Below are 18,637 nucleotides of genomic sequence, written 5' to 3'. Positions count from 1 at the left end.
TTTAACAAGGACTTAGAAGAACTAAAGAGCAAACAAACAATGATGAATAACACAATAAATGAAATTAAAAATTCTCTAGAGGGAATCAATAGCAGAGTAACTGAGGCAGAAGAACAGATAAGTGACCTCAAAGATAAAATAGTGGAAATAACGACCACAGAGCAGAGTAAAGAAAAAAGAATGGAAAGAATTGAGGACAGTCTCAGAGACCTCTGGGACAACATTAAATGCACCAACATTCGAATTATAGGGGTCCCAGAAGTAGAAGAGAAAACGAAAGGGAATGAGAAAATATTTGAACAGATTATAGTTGAAAACTCCCTAATATGGGAAAGGAAATAGTCAATCAAGTCCAGGAAGTGCAGAGAGTCCCATACACGATAAATCCAAGGAGAAACATGCCAAGACACATATTAATCAAACTATCAAAAATTAAATACAAAGAACAAATATTTAAAGCAGCAAGAGAAAAGCAACAAATAACACATAAGGGAATCCCCATAAGGTTAACAGCTGATCTTTCTGCAGAAAGTCTACAAGCCAGAAGGGAGTGGCAGGATATATTTAAAGTGATGAAAGGGAAAAAAACTACAACCAAGATTACTGTACCCAGCAAAGATCTCATTCAGATTCGACGGAGAAATTAAAACCTTTACAGACAAGCAAAAGCTAAGAGAATTCATCACCACCAAACCAGCTTCACAACAAATGCTAAAGGACCTTCTCTAGGCAGGAAACACAAGAGAAGGGAAAGACCTACAATAACAAACCCAAAACAATTAAGAAAATGGTAATAGGAAACATACATATAGATAATTACCTTAAATGTAAATGGATTAACTGCTCCAACCAAAAGACATAGACTAGCTGAATGGATACAAGAACAAGACCCATATATGTGCTGTCTGCAAGAGACCCACTTCAGACCTAGGGACACATACTGACTGAAAGTGAGGGGATGGAAAAAGATATTCCATGCAAATGGAAATCAAAAGAAAGCTGGAGTAGCAATTCTCATATCAGACAAAATAGACTTTAATATAAAGACTACTAAAAGACACAAAGAAGGACAGTACATAATGATCAAGGGATCAATCCAAGAAGAAGATATAACAATTGTAAATATTTATGCACCCAACACAGGAGCACCTCAATACGTAAGGCAAATGTTAAAAGCCATAAAAGCAGTAATCGACAGTAACACAATCATAGTAGGGGACTTTAACACCCCACTTTCACCAATAGACAGATCATCCAAAATGAAAATAAATAAGGAAACACAAGCTTTAAACGACACATTAAACAAGATGGACTTCATTAACATTTATAGGACATTACATCCAAGAGCAACAGAATACACTTTCTTCTGAAGTGCTCATGGAACATTCTCCAGGATAGATCATACCTTGGATCACAAAACAAGCCTTGGTAAATTAAAGAAAATGGAAATTGTATCAGGTAACTTTTCTGACCACAACGCTATGAGACTAGATATCAATTATGTGAAAAAATCTGTAAAAAATACAAATACATGGAGGCTAAACAATACACTACTAAATAACGAAGAGATCACTGAAGAAATCAGAGGAAATCAAAAAATACCTAGAAACAAATGACAATGAAAACACAATGACCCAAAACGTATGGGATGCAGCAAAATCAGTTCTAAGAGGGAAGTTTATAGCAATACAATCCTACCTAAAGAAACAAGAAACATTTCAAATAAACAACCTAACCTTACACCTAAAGCAATTAGAGAAAGAAGAACAAAAAAACCCCAAAGTTAGCAGAACGAAAGAAATCATAAAGATGAGATCAGAAATAAAAGAAAAGGAAATGAAGGAAACGACAGCAAAGATCAATAAAATTAAAAGCTGGTTCTTTGAGAAGATAAACAAAATGGGTAAACCATTAGCCAGACTCATGAAGAAAAAAACGGAGAAGACTAAAATCAATAGAATTAGAAATGAAATAGGAGAAGTAACCACTGACACTGCAGAAATACAAAGGATCATGAGGGATTACTACAAGTGACTATATGCCAATAAAATGGACAACCTGGAAGAAATGGGCACATTCTTAGAAAAGCACAACCTTCCAAGACTGAACCAGGAAGAAACAGAAAATATAAACAGGCCAATCACAAGGACTGAAATTGAAACTGTGATTACAAATCTTCCAACAAACAAAAGCCAACAACCAAATGGCTTCACAGGTGAATTCTATAAAACATTTAGAGCAGAGCTTACACCTATCCTTCTAAAACTCTTCCAAAATAGAGCAGAGGGAGGAATGCTCCCAAACTCATTCTCTGCGGCCACCATCATCCTGATACCAAAACCAGACACAGATGTCACAAAGAGAGAAAACTACAGGCCAATAGCACTGATGAACATGGATGCAAAAATCCTCAACAAAATTGTAGCAAACAGAATCCAACAACACATTTAAAGAATCATACACCATGATCAAGTGGGGTTTATCCCAGGAATGCAAGGATTCTTCGGTATATGCAAATCAATCAGTGTGCTACACCATATTAACAAATTGAAGGAGAAAAACCATATGATCATCTCAATAGATGCAGAGAAAGCTTTTGGCAAAATTCAACACCCATTTATGATAAAAACCCTCCAGAAAGTAGGCATAGAGGGAACTGACCTCAGCATAATAAAGGCCATATATGACATACCCACAGCCAACATCGTTCTCAATGGTGAAAAACTGAAACCATTTCCACTAAGATCAGGAACAAGACAAGGTTGCCCACTTTCACCACTATTATTCAACATAATTTTGGAAGTTTTAGCAACAGCAATCAGAGAAGAAAAAGGAATAAAAGGAATCCAAATTGAAAAAGAAGTAGTAAAGCTGTCACTGTTTGCAGATGACATGATACTATACATATAGAATACTAATGATGCTACCAGAAAACTACTAGAGCTAATCAATGAATTTGGTAAAGTAGCAGGATACAAAATTAATGCACAGAAATCTCGTGCACTCCTATACACTAATGATGAAAAATCTGAAAGAGAAATTAAGGAAACACTCTCATTTACCATTGCAATAAAAAGAATAAAATACCTAGCAATAAACTTACTTAAGGAGACAATAGACCTGTATGCAGAAATCTATAAGACACTGATGAAAGAAATTAAAGATGATACAAATAGATGGAGAGATATATCGTGTTCTTGGATTGGAAGAATCAACATTGTGAAAATGACTATACTACCCAAAGCAATCTACAGATTCAATGCAATTCCTATCAAACTACCACGGGCATTTTTCACAGAACTAGAACAAAAAATTTCACAATTTATATGGAAACACAAAAGACCCCGAATAGCCAAAGCAATCTTGAGAAAGAAAAACGGAGCTGGAGGAATTAGGCTCCCTGACTTCAGACTATACTACAAAGCTACAGTAATCAAGACAGTATGGTACTGGCACAAAAACAGAAACACAAATCAATGAAACAGGATAGAAAGCCCAGAGATAAACCCATGCACCTATGGTCACCTTATTTTTGATAAAGGAGGCAATGATATACAATGGAGAAAAGACAACCTCTTCAATAAATGGTGCTGGGAAAACTGGACAGCTACATGTAAAAGAATGAAATTAGAACACTCCCAAACACCATGCACAAAAATAAACTCAAAATGGATTAAAGACCTAAATGTAAGGCCAGACACTATAAAACTCCTAGAGGAAAACATAGGAAGAACACTCTATGACATAAATCACACCAGGATCCTTTTTGACCCACCTCCTAGAGAAATGGAAATAAAAACAAAAATAAACAAATGGGACCTAATGAAACTTAAAAGCTTTTGCACAGCAAAGGAAAACATAAACAAGATGAAAAGACAACCCTCAGAATGGGAGAAAATATTTTCAAATGAAGCAACTGACAAAGGATTAATCTCTAAAATTTACAAGCAGCTCATGGAGCTCAATATTAAAAAAACAAACAACCCAATCCAAAAATTGGCAGAAGACCTAAAAAGACATTTCTCTGAAGAAGATATACAGATTGTCAACAAACACATGAAAGGATGATCAACATTACTAATCATTAGAGAAATGCAAATCAGAACTACAATGAGGTATCTCTTCACACAAGTCAGAATGCCCATCATCAAAAAATCTAGAAACAATAAACGCTGGAGAGGGTGTGGAAAAAGGGAACCCTCTTGCACTGTTGGTGGGAATGTAAATTGATACAGCCACTATGGAGAACAGTATGGAGGTTCCTTAAAAAACTAAAAATAGAGCTACCATGTGACCCAGCAATCCCACTACTGGGCATATACCCTGAGAAAACCATAATTCAAAAAAATACATGTATCACAATGTTCATTGCAGCACTATTTACAGTCGCCAGGACATGGAAGCAACCTAAGTGTCCATCGACAGATGAATGGATAAAGAAGATGTGGCACATATATACAGTGGAATATTACTTAGCCATAAAAGGAAAGGAAATTCAGTTAATTGTAGTGAGGTGTATGGACCTAGAGACTGTCATACAGAGTGAAGTAAGTCAGAAAGAGAAAAACAAATACCGTATGCTAACATGTATAATGGAATCTAAATTTTAAAAAAAGGTGCTGAATAACCTAGGGGCAGGACAGGTATAAAGACTCAGCCATAGAGAATGGACTTGAGGACATGGGGAGAGGGAAGGGTAAGCTGGGACGAAGTGAGAGAGTGGCATGCACATATATACACTACCAAATGTAAAATAGATAGCTAGTGGGCAGCAGCTGCATAGCACAGGGAGATCAGCTTGGTGCTTTGTGACCACTTAGAGGGATGGGATAGGGAGGGTGGGAGGGAGACGCAAGAGGGAGGAGATATGGAGATATATGTATATGTATAGCTGATTCACTTTGTTATAAAGCAGAAACTAACACACAGTTGTAAAGCAATTATACTCCAATAAAGATGTTAAAAAAATTTTTTTTTTCTCTGTCTTCCCAATCACCATTATCTATTTTCAACCTGCCATCATCTATGAATGAGAACAGTGGCCTTTTAACATTTTTCCTAATAAAAGCAACACCAGAGCAAAATGCCAATACTGGTATTTCAATATCTACTTTTGCAAAATAGAAATTCAGGATTTAGTAAACAAAATTTTTGACACTAAGCATTTAACACAATTCAAATATAATATTTAGCAACATAGTTTTAAACAAGTGTAATTGAATTCTTAAAATTATAAACAGTAAAAATTATTATAATATATATTGTTTACATATAAAATTATCAGAATTCTCCAAAAAGAAAACATAAAATTAAGAAAATTTAATAATAAGTTGAAAATAAAATATTATTTATTAATATTAATTAATGTTAGAAGTAAACAATATAATTGTATTAATATTTAGCATTGGCTTTTAAAAAATATGTGTCAATTGTGTCATTGCTGGGAATATAAGCACATTTTTTGTGCAAATTTTTCCAGCTGATGGAAAAATTATTTTTGACTTCATACTACTTGATAGAGTAGTAAGGCAATAGTTAAAAGCTAACTTCAAGTTATTTTCTCTGACTCCAATTTCAATAATGCCAGCTCTCATTTGTACTTTTGAAGGGATGATTTTGAATAACAGATTTTTGAAAGGGACTCTGAATCTTTTCATTGATAATGAGCTACAGTTTTTGTTTCAAACAAAGCATTTTTAGTTCTTTGTAGTCTACTTTGATCATGTAGAAACGGAGACTCATATCAGTTAGCTGTATTAGTGAAATAATCTCATGGTCAAATTTACTCGTTCAAGAAGTTTCTGATCTAGAGAAGAAATTAATTTAAAAATAGAAGCTGTGATTTTCAATGGTCTTCCTTCTCTTCCTGAGAATTCTATAGGTACTAAAGAATGCTTTCTAAATAAATGCACCCTTCTTCACTTAGAAATTTTAATTAACATATAACCCTCTGGGAGAAGAGGGGATTTGTTTTGTAATCATTTTTGCTCTGATAAAACTGCATCATCACATGTCTGGTGAGAAGATTCTCTCGCCTATTGTCTCAATCACACAAATCATGCACAAGGAGCAATGACATATGATCATAAGACTTTTGCTTGCTCTGATTCCAGACTTGCCAAGTTTGAATAGAATTGTCTTTTAGCATAGATTTTATATATGTATCACTGTGCTCTATTTAAATGATCCAGATTTCAGATTTTTAAAAACTATAGTATCCCACCAAAAAGTATTTAACGATAGCACCACATAATGAAAATCAGTGTTCTTATTTTTCTCTAAAATTACCCTATTCAAACCATTCTCCACCTTTTGCCAAAGGCATCTCTTAGGGTATACATTGGAATATGTTACTCCCCAGATTAAAATCCCCAGATAGTTTCTATCTGCCCTCCAAACAAAGCTGAACCCCTTTTCTTCATGCCTATAGCCCTTAGGAGGTTCTTTCTCCAGCTCATTTATAATGCTTTTTTATCTTTTACTTCTACTCGTAAACCATACAAAATTACCAGTAGTTTCCCAGTTGTCCCCTGTTCTTTTGGCCTCAGGGTCTTTGCATATGCTGCAGTGTGCTCCTGCCCCCATTTCCATCTAGTAATTCCCATGTATTTTGTGGGGCTTAGATTGGATACCATCTCCATCAAGGAACCTTTTCAAATTTAACAAGACAGGGTTTTATACTACAATGTGTTTTGTCAAGATCATTTCCTCAACTTTTGGCCTTGTGTCTGACTAAGAGTTAATAAGCTCTCAGCCAAGATAGATGACCATCAGGGATAGGTCAAGGAAGCAGGAGAGGGTCCCGTTGTAAAAATTCACAAAAGATGGGAAAGGATAAATAGAAAGAAATAGCAAATGGGGTAGCTAAGAATCTCTACAGTTGATGGGCTGCAAAAATTATTTTATAAATGCATTTTACTCTACATTAAGAAAACTCAGAGAAATAACTCAAAGAGAAAATAAACAGGGAGAATACAAAGCCCCTTTTTCCCCAAATTACCTTATCTCAGAACAATCATATTAAAATTGAATATACTTTTGTGAATCAACAACACTGATAAAAGATATATTTCTTTAAAGTTCAATTTGTTATGAAATACATTGCAAAGACTTTATTTAGTTTAATACAGAAACACTACTGTTAAGGATCAGTATAGACCTCTTTTCCTTGGAACTGTGTCACAAAGAGAATATATACAAGCATGGTTGTACCTTTCTGTTTGACTTTAAGCTGAATAAAAGTCCATTTTAAAAGCTGTCCCTGATCCCCCATCCCTTCGCTCCCATTTACGGCCATGTAAGACTCCCAAGAGCTCTGCTCAATGCCAGCTTTTGGCAGAATAAGTACTACGAGTGACATACGTGTTGTCACCAGTGGCCAGGAAAGAACGTGCCTTACTTCTAGATACTGTGAAAAAAGATCTAGATTCACAAAAGAGTTCTAGCAACACACTTTGGTGAAGTTCCAGCCTATATCATATGATATAAGGAGTTTGTCCTTCTCTATCTACCAGCAAGGTAAAAGTGATATGACACTTTTCCAGTGTACACTGTTATTGAATCTTACCTGACGATATAGCCAGCTTAATAAAACTATGTGTTTTTAGTGCCTCATATGCTTGAGGTTGTGTATCAGGGAAGGTTACTATGTAAAAGAAAATAAGTTTGAGTGACTGTTCATATAAAACACTTTATCAAAATTGTGCAATTTTCCTTATTATTTTGTCATTGTGCTTATTGTGTTTATACAGATTAGTATTTGGTTATCACAAATGTAACCAAAAAAGTCCTTCATATTAACATTTTTCCCTCATAATTAACATTTATTTCCAAAATAAATTTTTAATTCTCTTGCCCTCTGAAATTTATTGTCCATAGCTTATTTCATTCTTATGATTTGATTTATTTTGCTTAATTTTTTTTCTTCAGCCTGCCTTAAAAAGAATAAATATTATTTTGAATGTTACTACAGTTTATACTCTGTGGAGTATACTATGGAAAACTGAAAATAAACGACATTTGTATAGTGTTTTACATTTTGTAATGCTTTCCCTTATCTCTATTATCTCATTGAATTCTTATTTTAAAATGTAATGCAGAGTAATTATAACTATGAATTCCTAATTTTACAAATGAGAAAACATAGACTCAACTGGTAAGTGAATCATAATCATGCAAGTAGTAAGTCAGTGTCCTCTAATTACATATTCCATATTTTTTATAATATGCTTTTAAAAGTGGCAGCCTGAATTATTTCATGCATTCTACAACTACAAGTCTTCCATAATGCTTTAAGAAGAGACTGAAGGAAGTAAAATGATTCTAATAAAACATTACTATTCTTGATCACAAAACACATTTATTATTTGGGATTGACACTGTTAATGGACTTAGTTGTTTTCCCCCAAAATTCATATGTTGAAGCCCTATTCCACATATGATTATATTTGGAGATAGGGCCTTTAAAGAGGTAATTAAGATTCAATGAATTCATAAGGGTGGGGTCCTAATACAATAGAACTGGTATCCATATAAGAAGAGAGATACCAGGGATACAGGGGTACAGAGTAAAGGCCATGTGAGGATACAGTGAGAAGGTGACCATCTTAAGTCAAGGAGAGAAGCCTCAGGAGAAACCAATCCTGCTAGCACCTTGAGTTTGAACTTTCAGCCATCAGAACTGTGAGAAAATGAATTTCTGTTGGCTTAAACCACTTAGTCTGTGGTATTTTGTTGTTGCAGCCCTAGCAGACTAATACAGGCACCTTCTGAAAAATGTAATACTTAAAATAGAATATAAACCATGGAATCAAAAATAGGATAAACTTCACGATAGAAGAAATGTTTTCTTTCTACTCATGAAATACATGGACCTTCTTCTTGATTCTCCATTTTTTCCTTTCCTCTTTAAAATATGCACCTCCCCTCATTGTTTGCCCTTTACAAGTCTTTCTTTTGGGCTAACTTCATCCCAACATAAAGTATTTTGGTTGACTACAGAAGCATTTCCTTCTCCCCACCTTCCAAGCATTTAATCCAAGGTCAATTATTGAAGAAATCCTCCCAAGGGCGTGATAAAGGAAATATGAAAACCAAAACCATAACAATGCTTCAAGTGGCTTTTGGCTGCTTGCGCAGTGCTCTGGGTAGAAGAAAGAAATTCTGCCTGACCTCCATGAATGTCAGTTGGTGGCAGAAGATTTGATTACACTTAGTTTTTAAAGAGAAACATTAACATTATCAGTCATGAAATCATGAAATTTTCCAATTCTTTTCAGAATCCATCTATAATACTTGGCTCCATGGCCCCTTGAAGTAGTGAAATTCCACATACTATCAGCCATGTGGGGGTAGAGTTATTTTTGTAACTTGATCCATTTATATTTTCTGATTCTCTCATAGAATATATTCGTACTATAAATAAAGAAAATTATCTGTTCTAATAAACATGAACTTGTAATGGCCTTATCATGTAAGATATTAAGGTAAAATAAAGGATTTTGGGGGCATCTTATTAGAATTATCTGCTACATATTTAGCCCTTACCATGACAGGAACTGTGCTGTATGTCTTATATATGTATTATAAGAAATACTAATTTAGTATTCCTGATAACCTTAGGGTAGCTATACTGATCTTCATTTTGGAGATGAAAGAAGTCAAATTAGGCAATTCTCCCAAGCTTATATAGCTGGAAAGTGATAGAACCAGGATTTTAATCCAAGTCAATCAAAATCTCTCCCTGTCTACTGGGATTATCGTATTGTTAAAAATTTAGACAAAATTTAATGACAGAAACATATATGTAAAAACTCAATAAATTTGGAAATTAATATGTCCCCAATACTGCTCACATATGCTTTCTTGGTATTGCTATGGCCTGGACCTATTGGGTAGTTTTGAGTACTTATTATGCATCTGGCACTATTCTGAGCACTTCACAGGAACTCGCCCATTTAATTCTGACAACAAATCTGTACTATTAATTATCATGATTTTCAGATGGTGAAACTGAAGCACCAAGAGATTCAGTAATTTTTCAAAGGTTGAAAGTTCATAACAGAGAAACAACCTAGGCACACTCTTAACCACACTAACTTCAAAGGAATATTGATAACCTGAACTTGATCCACAGGAAAGTACCTGCCCACTGATGGTGAGACTGGAGGAAGTAATCCTCTTTGAGCTAATTTCTTTCTGTTATGGCATGTCTAAGTCTCTTAATGTAAGGACCCCCAAGAAAAAACTATAAAGTCCAGAAAATTGAGTACAGTTTTGTGCACACAAGTAGGCAATAAACAATCAGCAAACAATAATGTGAAATATAGCTGCTTTATCATGAGCATATGTTATGTACCTGGTAGTGTGCTAATGCTTTACATGCATAATTGAGGTACAGAGAGGTGAAGAGAATTTCTTAATTTCACATAGTTCAGAAGTAGTAAATCCAGGATTTTAATACAGATAGTTTGACTCCAAAACCCATGTGTAATTCATATTATCTGACAAAGATTTGAAGTCATTTTTTAAAGTATCAAGTCTAGAATATATTATTTGTCTATAAGAGAGCTCATTTCTAGGGATTATAAGATTAATTCATCCCATCCATATTTATTAATCATCTACCATATGACAGGAGTAGTACTGGGAATAAAACATTGAATATTGTTATCATGTTCCTTGCCTTCATGAAGCCCTAAGAAGCTTTATAGAAAATCTACTGAAGAAGTTAGGAAATAGAAAGAGGAGAAATATACTAAAAATATTATTTATTCAGTAAATATTTATTGGTGTTTGTTTTATACTAGACATTGTGATGGGCATCAAGGATTCAGAGATTAAGCAAAGAGCACTGCCCTCAAGAAGATTTTAATATAGTGTATTTTGTGGAAGGTACAAGATCAATTAATTTTTCTTTGTGCCACTTAGAAAAAAATCTCTGCCAATTAAACTGTGACATATCGTCAAGTGTTAGGTACATTCCAACTAATGAAATGTTAAGAGGTGAAATCATGAGAATCTTAGAGTTAATAAAATACTGTAGTAACAGAAATGTCTCTTCATAATACAATGAGATAAATAATCATTTAAAAGAAACGTGACTTTGGACAAATTATAATACCTTTGTACTTTAGTTTTCTTTTTGTGTTTTTCACTAAATGGAGACAATAATATATATATTTTTTTGAGAAAAAAGTGGCAATATGGGTTTAAAGTACTTAGCAAAGTAAATGACAGAGAACAGATGAATAAGCATTTACTATCAGTAATAATGTTATTTATTCCCTAATAGAACCAAGAATTATTGATTGCTTACCATGTGCCAATTGCTATTCTAAATGCAGGGGATACATAATTGAACAATAAAAACAATAAAAAATAAAAATCCCTGCCTTCATAGAGCTTACATTTCATTAGGATAAATAGGACAAAAAATTAAAATATATAGCATATTAGATATTAAAAAGTGCTAAGGATAAGAAGAAAAAAAAACAAACCAGGGGAAGGGAAAGTAATCAGAAGTGTTAGTAGAGGAAATTACAATTGTTAGTAGGGTGTCAGGCATTGCCTAGTTATTATGGTGACAAGGAGGACATGAAGGAAGTGGAGGACTGAGAGATGTGAATAACTGCGGAGCATTCCAGGTAGAGGGAAGAGCATCCGCAAAGGTCTATATGCAGTGAGATGACCAGTGTTGCTGGAGCAATGTTAAGGAAAACCAGTATGAAATGAGATCAGAGATGCGGTGAGGGACTGAGCATATAGCACTTTATAGTTATAGGGAGGATTTTGGCATTTACTCTGTCTGGTGTGGGAAGCCACTGTACGGTCTGTGCAGAGGAAAGATATGATCTGACTTAGGTTCACTTGGGTTGCTGTGTTTAAGAGTGACTGAATGGCAAGAGAACAGAAGTAGGGAGAACAAGTATCTATTTGACTATACGTCTGAGGTGTCAGTGGTGATGATAATGACTAGAATGCTATGGGTCATGTGCATATATACAAGAGCATGGGGGTGTGAGAGAGGTGATGGCTTTTGAGTATGGAAACTATGATCCTCATTGGTACATAGTAGGCCTTGAACAATGTTGGTGGAATTGAGCTGATGTTTGATTCTTCATTTTAACAAAAGAAGAGTTGGCTCTTCTAAAGTCAATTCTTCTTCAGCTCCATCTCGATTACTATTATTTATTTAAAATTGAAACAACCACATAGACATATTGACTTCAAACAGTATGAAAATATTCCCAAGGATTCCTGAGTTATAACCAACAGAGTTGTGTTGGTTTTCTCATTACTGCAAAATATCTAGAAGTTTTGATTTATGAGAATATTAAGTAAACTTTGGTGGTGACAAAACCATGAAAACAAAAAAACTAGGAGAATAAATTCAACTGAATTTGAGTTTACTGATTTCTCAACAACCAGCAAAGCATTCAAGGAGTGTAAGTAGTTAAATTGGGTTAGGATTTAGAATAATTCCTTGCTTCTAGCCTTAATATTGTATTTTATTCCCCTACTTTTGACATCATTGTTATCCAGGTACTAAAATTATTGCCTAATATTTGCAGTGACATATGTTTTATTATTAACTTGTGAATTGTAGTTTACCTGTGAAGACAAAGTGATTCCAAACTGTAAGGCTTATACATGATTCATTTGTAAGTATGAAGTTAAAATAAATTCAAGAAAAATAAAATTATTCTCTGTATTTAGAAATGAAATACTCAAAGTGAATAGCAAAGAAAAGCTCATAATTTAAGCTCCAAGATTTTTTAAAGAATGCAATTTTAGTAACTTTGATCTATTGCGGATGCTTGAAATAATATATATGTGCTCGCCCCTGTTACATATACACAAGTTTCCAAGAAACTGGCAAAATGTAAGGCCCTTTTTCAAGGTGGCTACAGTTCTTGGTTATTTGTTTTGCTGTTTATGTTTAGAGTCTGGAAAAAAGAAGGTCATTATATTGCTTTCTAAGAACTTTCTTAAAAGCAAACAGTTAAACTCAAGCATTGATTTTTATTTTTTTTAACCAATTAAACCTAACAGTGAACAAATGGGAGATCCAACTGCTAGGATACTAGCTGCTAGGATGGGAATACAAGTTTGAATATGATGTGGCCCCTCTCCTGAAGGAGTTTACAGGGTGGGCAGGCTCACTGTATTATGGGTTGTAGAGAGTCACATCTTGGCTCTCCAATATGCCCATCATCTTTCTAACACTGATGAGACCACTAAACATTTCATTTTTTCAGGTAATTTAAATTATAAAAAAGAAAGAGAGCTGCATAATTATCATATAAATGATTCTTAATTTCAAGTAAAACCATAAACATTCTTCTAAGTCACTTAATAATCAGCTTATAGATTACAGACTTGATAAATTAAGTCATTCTTCCAAAACCACATTTAAACTCTACAACTCTACAGCTCTTACTGAGTGAAAGGAAATTTGATATTCTACTTTGTTTTCCATGCAAATATACTACCTGACATATATTAAATACTCAATAATGCATGATGGGTGAGTGATAGAATAATTATCTATGCTTTATTTTGAAAAGTATTTTCAGATCTATGAACATATGTTACTGTATCTTATTACATTGAGATTTTAATGAAGTTGGATTAAATAATTTAATCACCCACTCCAGATTAAATTTTGTAAGATTTAATATACAGGAGTTTCAAATTTAAATTTATATAATATTCAGTTATAATACAAGTATCAGAGACCTAGACTCCCAAGAAACATAATATTTATATAGATACTAGTAATTAATGATTACTTTCCTCTAAAATAAAGGTAGGGGTAGAAACTGTCTATGTTGAGAGAACTAAGTGGTTGAGTGATTAGGCCAAGGTATTTTCTGTTATACATTCAGGAATAGAATTCAGGACATTTATTTCTAGGGCAATTTTTTCTTTGTTTGTTTTGTTTTAAGGTAAGAAGTAGATAGATTTATTAACACCCTTTGTAAAGAGGTTGCAGGAAAATGGGGCTTGAGAGGATGGTCATGTCCCAGGTCTAAGGCAAGTTCCTGGGATAGGCCACCAAGTGAGGGTCCTTGGCTTCTCTCAGGAAAGAATTCAAGAGTGAGCCATAGGAAAGTGAAAACAGAAAAACACATTCCATAGGCAGAACGCAGTCCATCTCAAAAGGCCAGAGTGGCCCTGTGAGATACACACTCCACAGATAGAGTATGAGCTGTCTCAGGTGAGAGCAGTCCCGAAATATGGGGTGGACAGTTTTTACGGGCTGGGTAATTACATAATTTAAAGAGTGGGAGATTTGAGCAGAAGCAAGAAGAACTACAATTCTGCAGCCTGTCGAAGGAAAACCACATTAACAGAAACATAGACAAAATGAAAAGGCAGAGGACTTTGTACCAGATGAAGGAACAAGACAAAACCCCTGAAAAACAATTAAATGAAGTGGAGATAGGCAACCTTCCAGAAAAAGAATTCAGAATAATGATAGTGAAGATGATCCAGGACCTTGAAAAAAGAACGGAGGCAAACATTGAGAAGATGCAAGAAATGTTTAACAAAGACCTAGAATAATTAAAAAACAAACACCTAGAAGCATTAATGAACAAACAAACACACATAAAAAATACAATAACTGAAATGAAAAATATACTAGAAGGAATCAATGGCAGAATAACTGAGGCAGAAGAACGGATAAGTGACCTGGAAGACAGAATGGTGGAATTCACTTCCATGAAACAGAATAAAGAAAAAAGAATGAAAAGAAATGAAGACAGCCTAAGAGACCTCTGGGACAACATTAAACACAACAACGTTCGCATTATAGGGGTCGCAGAAGGAGAATAGAGAGAGAATGGACCCGAGAAAATACTTGAAGAGATTATATTAGAAAAGTTCCCTAACATGGGAATGGAAAGGGCTACCCAACTCCAGGAAGCGCAGAGAGTCCCAGGTAGGATAAACCCAAGGAGAAACACGCTGAGACACATAGTAATCAAACTGAGAAAAATTAAAGGCAAAATAAATTATTGAAAGCAACAAGGGAAAAAAGACAAATAACATACAAGGGAACTCCCATAAGGTTAACAGCCAATTCTCAGCAGAAACTCTATAAGTCAGAAGGAAGTGGCACTAAATATTTAAAGTGATGAAAGGGAAGAACCTACAACCAAGATTACTCTACCCAGCAAGCATCTCATTCAGATTTGATGGAGAAATCAAAAGCTTTACAGAGAAGCAAAAGCTAAGAGAATTCAGCACCACCAAACCAGCTCTACAACAAATGCCAAAGGAACTTCTGTAAGTGGGAAACACAAGAGAAGAAAAGAACCTACAAAAACAAACCCAAAACAATTAAGAAAATGGTCATAGGAACACACATATTGATAATTACCTTAAATGTGAATGGATTAAATGCTCCAACCAAAAGACACAGGCTTGCTGAATGGATACAAAAACAAGACCCATATATATGTTGTCTACAAGAGACCCACTTCAGACCTACGGACACATACCGACTGAAAGTGAGGGGATGGAAAATGATATTCCATACAAATGGAAATCAAAAGAAAGCTGGAGTAGCAATACTCATATCAGATAAAATAGATTTTAAAATAAGAATGTTACAAGAGACAAGGAAGGACACTACATAATGATCAAGGGATCAATCCAAGAAGGAGATATGACAATTATAAATTGCACACAACATAGGACCACCTCAATACATAAGGCAACTGATAACAGCTATAAAAGAGGAAATCTACAGTAACACAATAATAATGGGGGACTTTAACACCTCACTTAAAACAATGGACAGATCATCCAAACAGAAAATTAATAAGGAAACACAAGCTTTAAATGACACAATAGACCAGATAGATTTAATTGATATTTATAGGATATTCCATCCAAAAACAGCAGATTTCACTTTCTTCTCAAGTGCACATGGAACATTCTCCAGGATAGATCACATCCTGGGACACAAATCAAGCCTCAGTAAAATTAAGAAAATTGAAATCATATCAAGCATCTTTTCTGACCACAATGCTATGAGATTAGAAATCAATTACAGGGGGAAAAAAAGTAAAAAACACAAACACATGGAGGCTAAACAATACGTTACTAAATAACCAAGAGATCACTGAAGAAATCAAGGAGGAAATCAAAAAATACCTAGAGACAAATTACAATGAAAACACAACGATCCAAAACCTATGGGATACAGCAAAAGCAGTTCTAAGAGGGAAGTTATAGCAATACAAGCCTACCTCAAGAAACAACAAAAATCTCAAATAAACAATGTGACCTTACACCTAAAGGAACTAGAGAAAGAAGAAAAAACAGAACGGAAAGTTAGTAGAAGGAAAGAAATCATAAAGATCAGAGCAGAAAAAATGAAATAGAAACAAAGAAAACAATAGCAAAGATCAATAAAACTAAAAGCTGGTTCTTTGAAAGATAAACAAAATTGATAAACCATTAGCCAGACTCATCAAGAAAAAGAGGGAGAGGAGTCAAATCAATAAAATTAGAAATGAAAAAGGAGAATTTACAACAGACACCTCAGAAATAAAAAGCATCCTAAGAGACTACTACAAGCAACTCTATGCCAATAAAATGGACAACATGGAAGAAATGGACAAATTCTTAGAAAGGTATAACCTTCCAAGACAGAACCAGCAAGAAATAGAAAATATGAACAGACCAATCACAAGTAATGAAATTGAAACAGTGATTAAAATCTTCCAACAAACAAAAGTCCAGGACCAGATAGCTTCACAGGTGAATTCTATCCAACATTTAGAGAAGAGCTAACACCCATCTTTCTCAAACTCTTGTAAAAAATTGCTGAGGAAGGAACACTCCCAAACTCATTCTATGAGGCCACTGTCACCCTGATACCAAAACCAGACAAAGTTACTACAAAAAAAGAAAATTACCGACCAATATCACTGATGAATGTAGATGCAAAAAACCTCAACAAAATACTAGCAAACAGAATCCAATAACACATTAAAAGGATCATACACCATTATCAAGTGGGACTTATCCCAGAGATACAAGGATTCTTCAATATATGCAAATCAATCAATGTGATGCACTATATTAACAAATTGATGGATAAAAACCATATGATCATCTCAATAGATGCAGAAAAAGCTTTTGACAAAATTCAACACCATTTATGAAAAAAACTCTCCAGAAAGTGGGCATAGAAGGAACCTACCTCAACATAATAGAGGCCATTTATGACAAACCCACAGCAAACATTATTTTAAATGGTGAAAAACTGAAAGCAGTTCCTCTAAGATCAGGAACAAGACAGGGATGTCCACTCTCACCACTATTATTCAACATAGCTTTGGAAGTCTTAGCCATGGCAATCAGAGAAGAAAAAGAAAGAAAAGGAATACAAATTGGAAAAGAAGAAGTAAAATTGTCACTGTTTGCAGATGACATGATACTATACATAGAGAATCCTAAAGATGCCACCAGAAAACTACTAGAGCTAATCAATGAATTTGGTAAAGTTGCAGGATACAAAATTAATGCACAGAAATCTCTTGCATTCCTATACACTAACGATGAAAAACCTGAAAGAGAAATTAAGGAAACACTCCCATTTACCATTGCAACAAAAAGAATAAAATACCTAGGAATAAACCTACCTAAGGAGATAAAAGACCTGTATACAGAAAACTATAAGACACTGATGAAAGAAATTAAAGATGATACCAACAGATGGAGAGATATACCATGCTCCTGGATTGGCCGAATCATTATTGTGAAAAAGACTATTCTACCCAAAGCAATCTATAGATTCAATGCAATCCCTATCAAATTACCAATGGCATTTTTTACAGATCTAGAACAAAAAATCTTAAAATTTGTTTGGAGACACAAAAGACCCTGAATACCCAAAGCAGTCTTGAGGGAAAAAAGCGGAGCTGGAGGAATCAGACTCTGTGACTTCAGACTATACTACAAAGCTACAGTAATCAAGACAATATGTATTGGCACAAAAACAGAAATATAGATCAATGGAACAAGATAGAAAGCCCAGAGATAAACCCATGCACCTTTGGTCAACTAATCTATGACAAAGGAGGCAAGGATATACAATGGAGAAAAGACAGTCTCTTCAATAAGTGGTGCTGGGAAAACTGGACAGTTCCATGTAAAAGAATGAAATTAGAACACTCCCTAACACCATACACAAAAATAAACTCAAAAGGGATTAGAGACCTAAATGTAAGATCAGACACTATAAAACTCTTAGAGGAAAACATAGGAAGAACACTCTTTGATGTAAATCACAGCAAGATCTTTTTTGATACACCTCCTAGAGTAATGGAAATAAAAACAAAAATAAACAAATGGGACTTCATGAAACTTAACAGCTTTTGCACAACAAAGGAAACCATAAACAAGATGAAAAGACAACCCTCAGAATGGGAGAAAATATTTGCAAACGAATCAATGGACAAAGGATTAATCTCCAAAATATATAAACAGCTCATGCAGCTCAATATTAAAAAAACAAACAACCCAATCCAAAAATGCACATAAGACCTAAATAGACATTTCTCCAAAGAAGACATACAGATGGCCAACGAACACATGAAAAGATGCTGAACATCAT

The 18,637-nt window shown here is 34.4% G+C and overlaps 1 protein-coding gene across 8 annotated transcripts in view; it reads right to left on the bottom strand.

The window, feature by feature from the left end:
* The window catches only part of ADGRL3 (adhesion G protein-coupled receptor L3), an 858,517-nt gene that overhangs the window by 164,510 nt on the left and 675,370 nt on the right, over positions 1–18,637 (bottom strand). The gene's annotated exons all lie outside the window — the stretch shown is intronic.

This window comes from Eubalaena glacialis, chromosome 5 (assembly GCF_028564815.1).
Source record: "Eubalaena glacialis isolate mEubGla1 chromosome 5, mEubGla1.1.hap2.+ XY, whole genome shotgun sequence".
In the NCBI taxonomy this organism is placed as follows: Eukaryota; Metazoa; Chordata; class Mammalia; order Artiodactyla; family Balaenidae; genus Eubalaena; species Eubalaena glacialis.
This window is presented reverse-complemented; position numbering and strand designations above follow the sequence as displayed.